Source organism: Sinocyclocheilus grahami, unplaced genomic scaffold (genome assembly GCF_001515645.1).
Source record: "Sinocyclocheilus grahami isolate Dianchi unplaced genomic scaffold, SAMN03320097.WGS_v1.1 scaffold2224.1, whole genome shotgun sequence".
Taxonomy (NCBI): domain Eukaryota; kingdom Metazoa; phylum Chordata; class Actinopteri; order Cypriniformes; family Cyprinidae; genus Sinocyclocheilus; species Sinocyclocheilus grahami.
Window position 1 is genome coordinate 11735 of NW_015507403.1, and position 12433 is coordinate 24167.

The following is a 12433-nucleotide window of genomic DNA, read 5'->3' on the forward strand; positions in this document are numbered from 1 at the left end:
GAATTGAACAATAAGACGAGAGAAAGACGGGAAAAGGATGAGATACAGTATAATAAACCTGAGACGAGCCGAAGCATAATTTTGGAGGAAGAATGTGAGGAACGCTGTCTTTGGCCTCACTGGAAAACAACTTTACCAAGGAGGACATGTTCAGTAAAGATTGAGCTGAATTCAGTGAAGGTTGATATCAGAATCACAACATGACATTCACTCTTACACTAGCAGAACATTCACAATCCCAGACACAAAGAGCTTCATCTTTTGATCACCACAATGTGTGAAAACACTTTTTCTCTGTGGCATCGCCCTGATCAAATCAGTGCCTACATTTTGGAGTCTACATTTTGATCAGCCTGAAAATCTATTTTAAATATACTAAACTATGTCCTTAGATTAATTAGCACAAATAAGGTGATTATTCAAAAACCATTACATTTATAAAAAAAGGAATATATTACAGTAATGAGAAAATAGAACCAAATAATAAAATAGAAATGAATGGTATTGAAAATAAATGCTAAACTTTTATGCAAAAGCTGAGAACTCTTGGACTAAATAGAATTTAAGGCATTATAAATTAAGTATCAAGTGTTATATAATTATTGTAATGCGTTGAAGATTAACGTCATCATCTTTGTCCACAACTAGATGGCTTTCACTGCAAACTCAAAGGCCTTTAGTTTGAGTTCAGATTAGAGACAGTGTGAGGAGAAGTCAGAGCTCTGATCTGAGGCTGAGGAGCATCATGTGTCACATGGAGCACAAAGAGACTCTGATGTGCTTCACGCTGGATCAGACTGTATTACAGGAGCAGTGTTAATCAGCTTCATGAGGATATAACTGCTGTTAGTGAGGACGAAAGAGCTGATGACAAATTTATAAATACAATTATTTTATGGCAGGCCTCAGGTCAAACTGTCTTTGAGTTGAATAGATTATAATACTTTAATAAGGATAACTGAATGTGTATAAATGTTCTGGACGCGTCCTTCTCCAAACAAGTCTTGTGCTTTATACAGTAGATGTGAGAATGTTGTTGCTTAGACAAAAGAGAAAGCAATATCAAGCACGTGTGAGTAATAGGAGCTGTTTGAAAGAACTGGTTTAACCACATGATTCAGTCTCTTTTTCCATGAGCACTTAACCACAACCTGCGGACTCTTTTGTGTACTTTATGTTGCCCTTTCTACAGCGTACGTTCATATTCTTCCCATGTGTTTTTGTCAAAAGAACGTAAGACATGCTCATATTGAACTGTCATTGTATGGAGAATGGAATTATTGATAGAGTACAACAGAAAATAGAACAGAATTTAACAACATGATCATCCCTTTAATTTTGTGGCCAATATCTGGGGAAGTGTGACATTAACGTTTCACTGTAATTCATGCAACATAATATGCTGTATTTCATTATTGAAGTGCATTTTGTGTTTATTCCATCTGTTGTAAATATACATTTCCTAAACCACTTCATCTAATTGCTGCAATCCTGCCAATTATTATTGTTATTGTGTAAAGCACTCTTTACTCTCCTGACATAAGAGAAATGAAATTTCCCAAAAAAGGGCTTTCTTCTGCTGCGCTTATGTTTCTGTCTGTTGACACTCATCATCAGTATTGAATATATGGTTTGCACGTAATTTTCCAGTACACTGATTTTAGACTTGTTGGTTTAGATTTATTGTTATAGTTGTCTCATAGAGGCACACCTATTCGACCAAACCCTGGTTTTAGAAAGACGCAGCAGCTTATAAACACAGAGCACAGAAGTGTCTCGGTCGGTGACTGACAGTGTGTTATTACTAAAGCTGTTGTGGACGTCTCTACATGTAAGTCACTTTTAAATTCATTTAAAGCGTTTTTAACACATGCCTTGATAAAAAGTGAAGAAATTATATAGCTATGACTGGGGCTAGATACAGAGCTTTTATTACATAGTTTACATTTATATTTACATTTACTCATTTAGCAGACGCTTTTATCTGAAGCAACTTACAAATGAGGATAATAGAAGCAATCAAAACCAACAAAAGAGCAACAGTATGATAAAATAGAATTAGAATAGAGAGTGCTAGAGTTAGAGGGTCAAATTAAGTTTAATCTCACAGCAAAGAAGTCAAATATATCATTACTCAAAGCTTGTTTTAAATCATTTTAAATGGTCTGAAATTGCTGTTTGGTAACACAATAAAACCTCTCAAACATACATTAAGACACTGTATAATGAAGGCTGGGGCATGTTGTCACATGTTTTTCAATATTTATTTAATAATGCATGTTATTTTTTCTGTTTGATGTGTTTCATTAGTCATTATCATTGTCCATAAACACCCCACTACAGTCAGTGTATGTCAAATGAACTGTATATAGTGTTTGTGGGTAAATAACAGTGAAAAATGTTCTAGTTGAGTTCATATAGAAATTAACTTTCAAAAATGACTTGACTGGAGTTAAAAGTGTGACAACTAGCTCCAGTATGAAAATACACCATACTGACTGTCGACTATGTCTGCTTGTGTTAAAAACATGCTTTATCTGAATATGTTTTTTATTAACAGAGAATAAATGTTAATGGACATTCTGGACTGAAGATGATGATGTGTGATGAACCGTATCTGAAGCTTCAGAAACTGCAGAACAGCAAAAATCAGAAGAGCAAAGACAAAAACTCACAATCTGAAGAATTAAAGAAGAAATCTTGGAGACTTCATAGTCAGCACAGTCTGGAACAAACAAGACCAAACTGTGAGTGTTTACTGAATCAATGATGAACTGACTTTAACTGAAACATTGAGTGTTTACTGTTGTCCTTTTGCATTATTGATGCAATATTTGCCTATTTAATACTGTAAAGCTGCTTTGACACAATCTGTATTATAAAGCGCTATAAATAAAGGTGACTTGACTTGACTTGTTTTAACATGACTTTTAGTTCATGCATAGGCTACATCTAGAAAAGTGTAATTTTGATAAAGATATTTACATTTCTTTTTACACTGTAATATTTCTGCTTTCCATCTTTCTTTTCTGCAGTCTCTTATGATGCCGATGAAGCTGTAGAGAGTCATTCAGTGAGAGACAGTGACAGATGAGATATAAACTGCTCATGGACAGAGAGAAAACTGATGTGGAACTGAGCGACTGAAGATGCAGCTGAAATATGGTGGATTATTTGACTGGAACTTTAATGAAGCAATAATAATAAAGCACCCAAACCGCTCCAGACCCAGACGACACTACAGTCTGTCTGTCTATTACACAGCTTTGGTCTGAAGAGACGCCATGAAGGATTTGTCCAGGGTGTTTTCCTGCAGAATGAATGGACTGATCTTCAAAAATGAAAACATGGATTATACATTTTTCACCTAACTTTTGTTTGGTTTATACAGATTGCTCAATTGATTTTGAGTCACTTTGTCCATAACACAATCAAGAGTTCTGTCTGTTGTAAATATACTCTGATCTAAACAGATTTTGCACACAATGTAATGCTGTATAATCAATGGGGCCCTGCGTCCTCTATGGGCCCTAAATAATCAAACCCAAACGCTAATATTGCTGGATAAGTGATTGGCGCCATCTAGAGCAAAATAAAGAAATTGCCCAAACAACAATCTGAAGGTCATAAAACACTGTTCAAGCACAGAGTAGGGATATTATTAACGATTGACATGAACACAAGAGTTTAAAATGTCTGTTCATACAAATTCACATTCAATCATTCAAGAGTCAAACCAGCTGTCATTTTTGTTACATCCCCGAGTCAAACGCATTTGGTTAATATTAAAGGTCATAAAAGGATTGTTTTACATTTAGTGAGTTGAGTGAAGAAGTGTGAAGAAAGTTAATCATTAAATGACTAAACCAGCATCACATCAGCCACAGCCAACTATATGCTTTCTGTGGTATTTATGAAAAACAATAGTAATACTAAAACATTGAGTATAATTACAAATGCACAAAACTGCTAGCTTAATAACAAAACAAACAAACAAATAAATAAATAAATAAAAAGGAAAAATTATTTCAAGGGTAACTTTCAAACTCATGGCTTATAGTTGCTTTCAACAACATAAATCAACATCATAACTCTAACCATAACCCATCTAACCGTTCATTATTAATAATTATGCAAATTATAGTTCAATAGAAAGCGCTTTAGAGTGTCACTGTAAACTTATAAAGATCTCAATCACAACAGCAGATCTCAGACTCTTTCCAGCTCATCACACACTCATTAAAACATCTTTATCTTTAATTGTTTAGCAAATTGTTTTTACTCATTTTTAAAGTAATGTTTGTATTAGTGAATCTAATGTAAATCTATATCACACAAGAATGTATAAAAATACATAAAAAGCATAAAGAGACTCATCACACACATCGTCATGTTATATTACAGGATCAGTGTTATAATCCGCTTCATGAGGATATAACTGCTTTCAGAGAGAAGGAAAGAGCTGATGACAAATCTGACAATAGTTTAAAAAACAATATGACTATCAATATTAAAATATATGAAAACTGGGATTAATATCAGCTTGTAGAGTATAATGGCTGAAAGGTTATGCAAGACAAAAACAGTTTAAACATAGTAACAAACCACTGGTTGTTAGTAATACACACGTTCTTAACACGAGTTACAGGATTAGTTTCCAGCTGACAAAACCAAAGCACTCCAGTCCAGCTTTGTTGGTACCACGATGCTGATCATCAGCTTTCTTTGTCAACTCAGGCTTTGATCCTGAGTTTGTGGAAGTGTGCGCATGAATGTGTGACATCACTGGTGAACAGCCAATCACAACACAGAGCAAGTGTGACTCACTTCTCATGAGAGAGAGATTCAAAACTCTTTTGCTGAAGGTTAAGAGATTAAAGAATATGAGGAATTTAAATGCATTTACACTGAAGAAAGTACTTGTCCATGAAAGAGGAGAAATAAAAGAAAGGAACTTGCTCTATCAGTGCAGTCGCGAGTGGAACTTGTTATATAGTTGAAATTATACAGCGATAGAGACTCGAACATGTAAGGTCACATGTAGTCATTTTTAAAAAGTGTTATCTATTGATTCTACAGCTTATTTATATTACATATGATCTGTATATATGAATATTCATTTAAAAGAAATGATTTATAATTACTGTTAAACTAAAATTGCTTGTGTGTAATGGATTAATAATAATCATTCATTATTAGTAATTATCATTAAAGCCAGACATTTTTTTAGTGCTAGTGACCTTTAATTTGGAGCAAGAGAGACTGGGGGAGTGACATGTTTGCGTCAGACATGTGTCACTTTGCTCACATCTGATTGGTCTGATTTCAGTTTGAGATCTCTAACTCAGAACATAACCTGTCCCCGAGCAGATTAGCTGTGGAGTGTAAGTTACTAAACCAAGTCCTCTGGTACCTAAAACCCAGGATGGGTGCAAACTAAACTGAAACTTACCCGGCTAGCAGCTAAACCAGCTTCATGATACAGGCTCCAGGTCATAGAAGCAACACAACAATAAGCACAAACATATAACAAGAAATCATAGCGAAATAGAAACTAAACAGTATCTAGTAGCCTATTTATAAGTTGCTAAGCGTTTGAGCAGGTTTTTCATAAGTCAACACTTGAGTCACATAATCACTGAACAGAGATTAAACAGTGTTGCTGTGTTATTCATAAATGTTCAAACTTGAAAAAAGACCTATATTGGTGAAAAATACATGTGGGAGTGTGTTAGTGAAGGTAGGCTATATATGTGTGGTTTGTTGAAGGAGTGTGTGCTTGTGTATCACTGATTCTTGAGAAGTGGGACAAAACAGGGTGTAATATTGAAAAAATAAAACCTTACTCAGACAAATGATTTATGTATTTTACATGTGCTAAGCTACTGAGCTATGCTTTGATGCAACCTCCCAACTTTTCTCTTTTTTTATCAAAATGTGTTTTTTTTTACCTTGAACTGTTGTTTTTGTCAAAAGAACGTAAGACATGCTCATATTGAACTGTCATTGTATGGAGAATGGAATTATTGATAGAGTACAACAGAAAATAGAACATAATTTAACAACATGATTCTCAGATTGAATTTTCTTTTTGGGTGATCATCCATTTAATTTTGTGGCCAATATCTGGGGAAGTGTGACATTAATGTTTCACTGTAATTCATGCAACATTTCATAATATGTTGTATTTCATTATTGAAGTGCATTTTGTGTTTATTCCATCAACCCTAAAGTGATGACTATCAATCCACTAAAGCAATATTTGCTGTATATTTAGTATTTATACATTATTAGAAAAATTCAACACTATCTTATATTTAATGTGATTAAAAATGACTTGAAAACTACAAAAAATAAAAATAAAATGACTTCTACATGTTGAATGTCAACTGCGTCAGTGGCCCGTCAGCTCTGTGAGACAGAACATCTTACTGCATTTCTTTCATAAACCACATGAGTTCATAGCCTTTACTTCGCAGAGCCTGTCGGACACTGATGCTCTCTGCAGAGCTGAATGTGGAAAAGGGCTCTGTTAGAGTCACAGCTGCCCCTGATATTCCCAGATTGGTTTTGTTTTTTGCATTTTAACAAATGTCTGACGGTGTTGACAAAAAGTGGGGACACGACTTTGAAACCTTATGAAACACGCATGTGTCCTTGACAACAGCCTTGCTTTGATAGGAGAAATTATTAAGTGTTGCTTTTGATAAAACAAGCTCTTTTATCTTTTTTATCCATTTTATAGCATATGAATGATTGAACCCTTCTCTGTGGACACAGTTTTAGACGCAGTGAGAAGACAATAAGTGTCATAGATTTGATATAATAACGATCAAATTAAATTGAAGGGGGTGATTGTGTTAAATACATTCTATTATAATCCCCCATAACACTTACAATTGAAAATATTTTAATTTTTAAACCTAATAGCAGTTACAATTGCTGGACATGTGTTCCATGTGTCAAGAATCAATGTCTTCCGCACTTAGTCCGTCTATATTTCATAACTTATATGTAAGTTAATAATAACTCGATATTTCTCAGAAATGAGCCTGCTCTGTATGAGGTCACATTTCTCAGAAATCAGCCTGTATTCTCCTGTGCGCATGCGCTAGTCTATATGAAAGAGAACCCAGCCTGCTCTATAAAAGCAGTCCACTAAACGCGAGCTGATCCAGACCGAGCTTCTGCTGAAGATCTTCTGAGAGTGGACTGATGCATTTACAGGAGCTGCTCTTGATTTTGCTCTTTTCTGATTCGGATACAACACTGGATTATAGGCTACTGTAAGTGTCTAATGATTTATTGCATTTAGCCTATTATTGCTGTTATTGCTGTATTATGTTGGCGCGGTTGTTTGGAAGTCCTAAAGCCATGGGTTATGAATTTATTTCTAGTTTTATCATCATCACGACTTAAGAAAAGTGGTTTTCTCGTAATCTTACATTTTTCCGTGATCTTCATTTGACATTTTGTGCTATAACAACTAAATTAGCAAATGTTTCTGTTTCTGTACTATAATAACACAGTGCTGACGTGTCATCATCCTGCACATGCTGAACTTTTATTTAAATGTTCAAATTTAAAAGTAAATTGTTTTTTTATTTTTAATTAAAGTGACAATGTGTTTGAAGCATCTCTTTATTAGTGCTATAATGAATTTAAGGACATAGTATAATGTCAAAATATATAATCATTGATTAAAATGTACATCACTCCTGTAATTTACATTTATAGATTTCGTTGTAGATGTGATTTTTCTCAGCTGTAATACTGATGAGCTCCTGTAGAGGGCTGTATGGTCTTTGTGTTAATGTCTGATCTTGTACTTTAGTGATATGTTCAATCAAAACACATTTCTTACTCTTGCTGTTGTTTATCCATTGAAAGATGAAGTTCATCATGAAAATAAAGAAGCATTTGAAATAAAGTGTTTTTTTCTTCTTCATTTATTTATTTTTACAGGTGTAAACCAGGTTTTATTTCCTGGAGTAGTACAGATTTATTGCAATACAATTTATACACATTTTATTCTAGTTCATGTTTCTTGCAATGCAATCAATTCATTAGCAGAGACCCCACAACCTTAAATGCATGCATCAGACTTTAAGGAGAAATGAAAAGTGTGCAGTATAAGGGTTTAATAATCACTGTGTTAAAGCTATATATCTTATGACTTCATGCATTCTCTGGGATTTAAACCTATGACACTGGCATTGCTGCACCATGCTATATTACATATAATATCATACAGTGTGCAGTGCACTACATACAGTAATCAGTGATTCAAAATAACATGAATCTGTATAAAAACTCATTCTTATGCATCTAATACTAGCCTGCGGTCTATGAGTGAGAGACTAGTCAATGTACAGCATCATCACAGAGAGGCACAAAATCACTTTCCAGAGGAACACCGGCTTGATCTCCAGAAAGCTGGACTCTATAGGAAGCTCAGTCTCCAGGATCAGAAATCAGCTGCTGGGTCTGATGTGTGAGAGTCTGTGACTCTTTCTGAAGCATCAGAATGAAGCCGTCTGCATCTTGAGAAACTAGAAATGAAAAACACAAACATCTGATTACAGCAGTTCTGTACAAGAATGGTGCTCGCAACACCAAGATCACGGGTTCAGTTCTGATTCATGAAATATGAACTGATCTTGAATTCAGTGCAAGTTGCTTTAGATAAAAAAAAGTCTGCCAAATGTATAAATGTAATGGTTATTTTGATATATAGTTTATTAATGACCCATTCACAGATTAGAGAAGGAGAAACAGTGTTGATGATTAAAGACATGATAAAGTGTGTTTTGTCTTAAACATCACAAATACTCACAGTTTGGTCTTTTGCCATCTATGCTGTTCCTTCTGACTAACATCAGCGTTTGTTTTCCTTTACAATTCAGTCGTCTATCTTTGGAGCTGCTCCATCTGATGAGCTTCATGTTTCACTGCTTTGTGTCTTCATCTGTTCATGTGTTTACTTCCAATACTTCTCATTTAAACAATAAAAATCTAATATAAAGAAAAACAATCAACATTAATTTCTCCTCACCTTGATGGTTCTAAATCAAGACAGTAATTCATATCTTGCAAGTGGAAGCTATTAAAACATTTCTGGTCAAATAAAATAAGCCATAAATAATCCAGCATCCAGATGGAAATGTTTGGTGATAAAGTTTTTAATAAAATAGACAATTAAACCTAAATCCCCACTCTGGTACATGTGATCTTTTATAATGTACTGAGATATCACTGCAGGTTATAATAAAAAAATTATAAAATACTCAAACAGTACATACATGTTACATACACGGGTGTTACAAAAGTGTGTTACTCAAAGCCTTTACAGTAATATATTAAGTTAAATGCTTAACAATGTGACAGCTAGCCCCGGTCTTAACTACAGTATATAAATATAAACACAGAGCCACGATTAAAGGGTAAAGTCATCAGTATACAGTAATTCACTCCAAAACATATTTCTTTACTTTTATTAAAACTTCTCATTTAAACATTAGATGAGTTTACAGCTGACTTACGAGATACATGAGACATCCACAACAGCCTTCAGTGATCACACAGAGACTCACACATTATTATATTGTGCTCGCGTTGGTCAACGATCTTCTTCAGTTCTGAACCGTTTTTATTCGAAGTCCTGCGTCACAGAACACAAGAGGGCGGGACCCAGCACTAAAGAGAGAAAAGCATTGGTCCTCATGTGTCCTGTGACGCAGGACGTACTGCGCGTAAACCAACACAACAATGCCATCTCAGGATACAGGCCACATAAGAAGGCATTACACCGTATAACAAGCTGCTCTCATGAACCACAGAAGATCACACATGATGTAAGATATAAATGAAGTCCATCAGTTTCAGTAATATTGAACAGCGTGTGTGACTTTATTAATTAATCTGGTTTCTCTTCTGTAAACCACAGAACGTTAAAGTCTCTTCTGGACTCTCCAGCTCCTGACAGCATCTTTACATTTACATTTATTCATTTAACAGATGCTTTTGTCCAAACAACGTATAGTACAAATGAGGAATACAAGAAGAAATGCCATGAGAAATACTAGTAATACAAATATTCAGCAATATCCAGAATAGTGTAAGCCAGAAGGATGGATAATAATAATAGGTCAACAAATCTATATTCATAATTTAAAATGATAAACATGTTTTTATATTTTTGTAGCACAGTGTACTACTGTACTAAAACTTGCTGTTTTCTGTAATTATTTGACATTTCTTTGAAAGATTTACTGTAACAGCACTGGACTGAAAACTGAATTAAACATGCTAATAAAAGTGACTGCTGGAGATGCATCTTTACACACATCTCTGTTAATCAAATGAAACCCATTAAAGAATGATCAGACGGTTCTCTTTGTCGATCTGTAGCCTACTGCAATCAGTTACATTTTTATTTTATTTTTTCCCCGATCAAATAGTTGTAGATGTCGGGTATTTCACGTCGGGCCATTGAGCGGATCATTTCTCAAACAAAAGGAAGGTTAGGAAAAGGGGCACTGACATAGACCAATAAAATGTATTTCCTTAATATATCTCCTGCTCTCAGGTTCACATCAGGTGGTGAAATGATCCTCTGATAAAAATAATGAGTGGTCTTGTCACGATTATGTTTCTCTCCAGTGGGCGCAGTTCTCAGAGTAATATGAGACGATGTGCTCTACGTTTGTGTCCTAAATGCTCGTTTTTTTGGGGTTGACAGCTTATAAAAACATAGTTCTGGGTTTTTTAGCTTGTTTGCTGTACATCTTGTCACACAGCAACTTTTAGACATTATTAAGTCAGAAATGACAAGGAGGCATCAAGCTTTGAGGCTGTTCTTGTCATCGACCAATCAGTGTTGACATGATGTAATTTCCCTGCAGCTCTAGAGTCAGTAGTCATGTGACATTTATAGCTCACGTGATTGGCTCAAGTCAATCCAGCAGCAGAACTCTTTTCACCAGTGGTTTTCAATCCTGGTCCTAACACCCTGCTCTGCAAATTTTGTATGTCTCTCTTATCTGACATTTCGTCCTCAATCCATAGACATGCTTATCCTGTGAACTGAAGACACCGAGCTGTTTGTTTGTATGAATGTGTGATGGACCAGCCATCTGTCCAGGGGTTTCCCTTTATATAGTGAAAGCTTGTGCAGTATTGAGACACAGATCTGAGAAAGAATCTGTTCATAAGTCTGTTTGTTTGTGATCAGATGAGTCTGTAAAAACTGAAAGAATCCAGGAGCTCAACAGACTGTAGTCTGATGATGTTGTTCGGGTCTTCAGCTGCTGGTGTTTGTTCTTGAGAACATGCTGAAGGTTTTGACTAAAGAATCTCACCTCAGCTTTGGCATCTGAATGAAACTTCACAGGCCCGTCTGGATCATCTGAGACTAGAAATCACAGACATATATCAGATTATCCTTATGCATTGTCAATTACACACAATCACATCTGTAAACTTTCTATCATCTAGATTTGTCACAGTCTTCAGCTGGTGTGCCCAAGATGGCCACCAAAGGACACTGTGTGGTTGTAAGCACATGTACCAAACAAACACAACAGAAGCCATGTGCTTACAACCACACAGTGTCCGTCGGTGGCCATCTTGGGCACACCAGCTGAAGACTGTGACCAATCTAGATGATTGCAGAAAGTCTGAATGAATGTCTCAGTGTGTCACTTTATGACAGGAGTGTGAAGACAATAACAGTAAATCTATCAAGACTAAGTTCAAACACTTATAGTCTGTGACAGTCAAACATTGTCAGATTTTCCACCGACGAAAAAAAGATGGCACCACTTTTAATCAGACAAGCAATACTGATATTAATATTCTAAAAATGGACAAAAGCCACACGTTCCTCCCTAAAAATTGTAACTCACTGAAAGTGCAGCATCTGATTGTGAAAACAGCACAAAGCCGTAGCCACTTCTTCTTATCATTGGGACTGACCGCCACACATTTGCTGAAAGCCGCTGTTTGTCATGTTCTCATTTGTGAGCAGAAAAAAAGCACCTGCTAAATTAATACATGTAAATCTTTTCGTTTTTATATTGTCTGCTCTGTATTTCTTTAGTATTTAATTTTATTTATTTCATTCATATCTGTGCATAGCTACTGTTTACTAAATTTTTCATCTTTATAGTGTTTTATAATTTTGTATATTACAGCTCATAGTCATAACCGATCTACAGTAAATATTGATTTAATTCTTCTGTTTTGAGATACTAACAGAAGCCCGATACAGCAACAGCATTGTAAGCTATCACACTTCATCATGATTAGGGTCAGTGAGTGCTATATTCATTCAGACGGGACACAGGTGACTCCTTTGGTACTGGTATGATGGTGGTGGACTTGAGACATGGGTTGACTGCCTGGCTTAGCGAGGTGTTAAAGATGCCTGTTA

General features: G+C 35.3%; 2 long non-coding RNA genes across 2 annotated transcripts; one reads left to right on the top strand and one right to left on the bottom strand.

The window, feature by feature from the left end:
- Positions 1-1782: 1782 nt before the first annotated feature.
- LOC107574432 (uncharacterized) lies at positions 1783-3244 on the top strand. The gene is made up of 3 exons (XR_001607672.1): positions 1783-1831; positions 2561-2747; positions 3036-3244. It is a non-coding gene; the product is annotated as an uncharacterized lncRNA (long non-coding RNA).
- Positions 3245-8415: 5171 nt separating this feature from the next.
- On the bottom strand, positions 8416-9616 carry LOC107574430 (uncharacterized). The gene is made up of 3 exons (XR_001607671.1): positions 9543-9616; positions 8837-9015; positions 8416-8552 (listed from the first exon to the last, which is right to left on the bottom strand). It is a non-coding gene; the product is annotated as an uncharacterized lncRNA (long non-coding RNA).
- Between the last annotated feature and the right edge of the window lie 2817 nt (positions 9617-12433).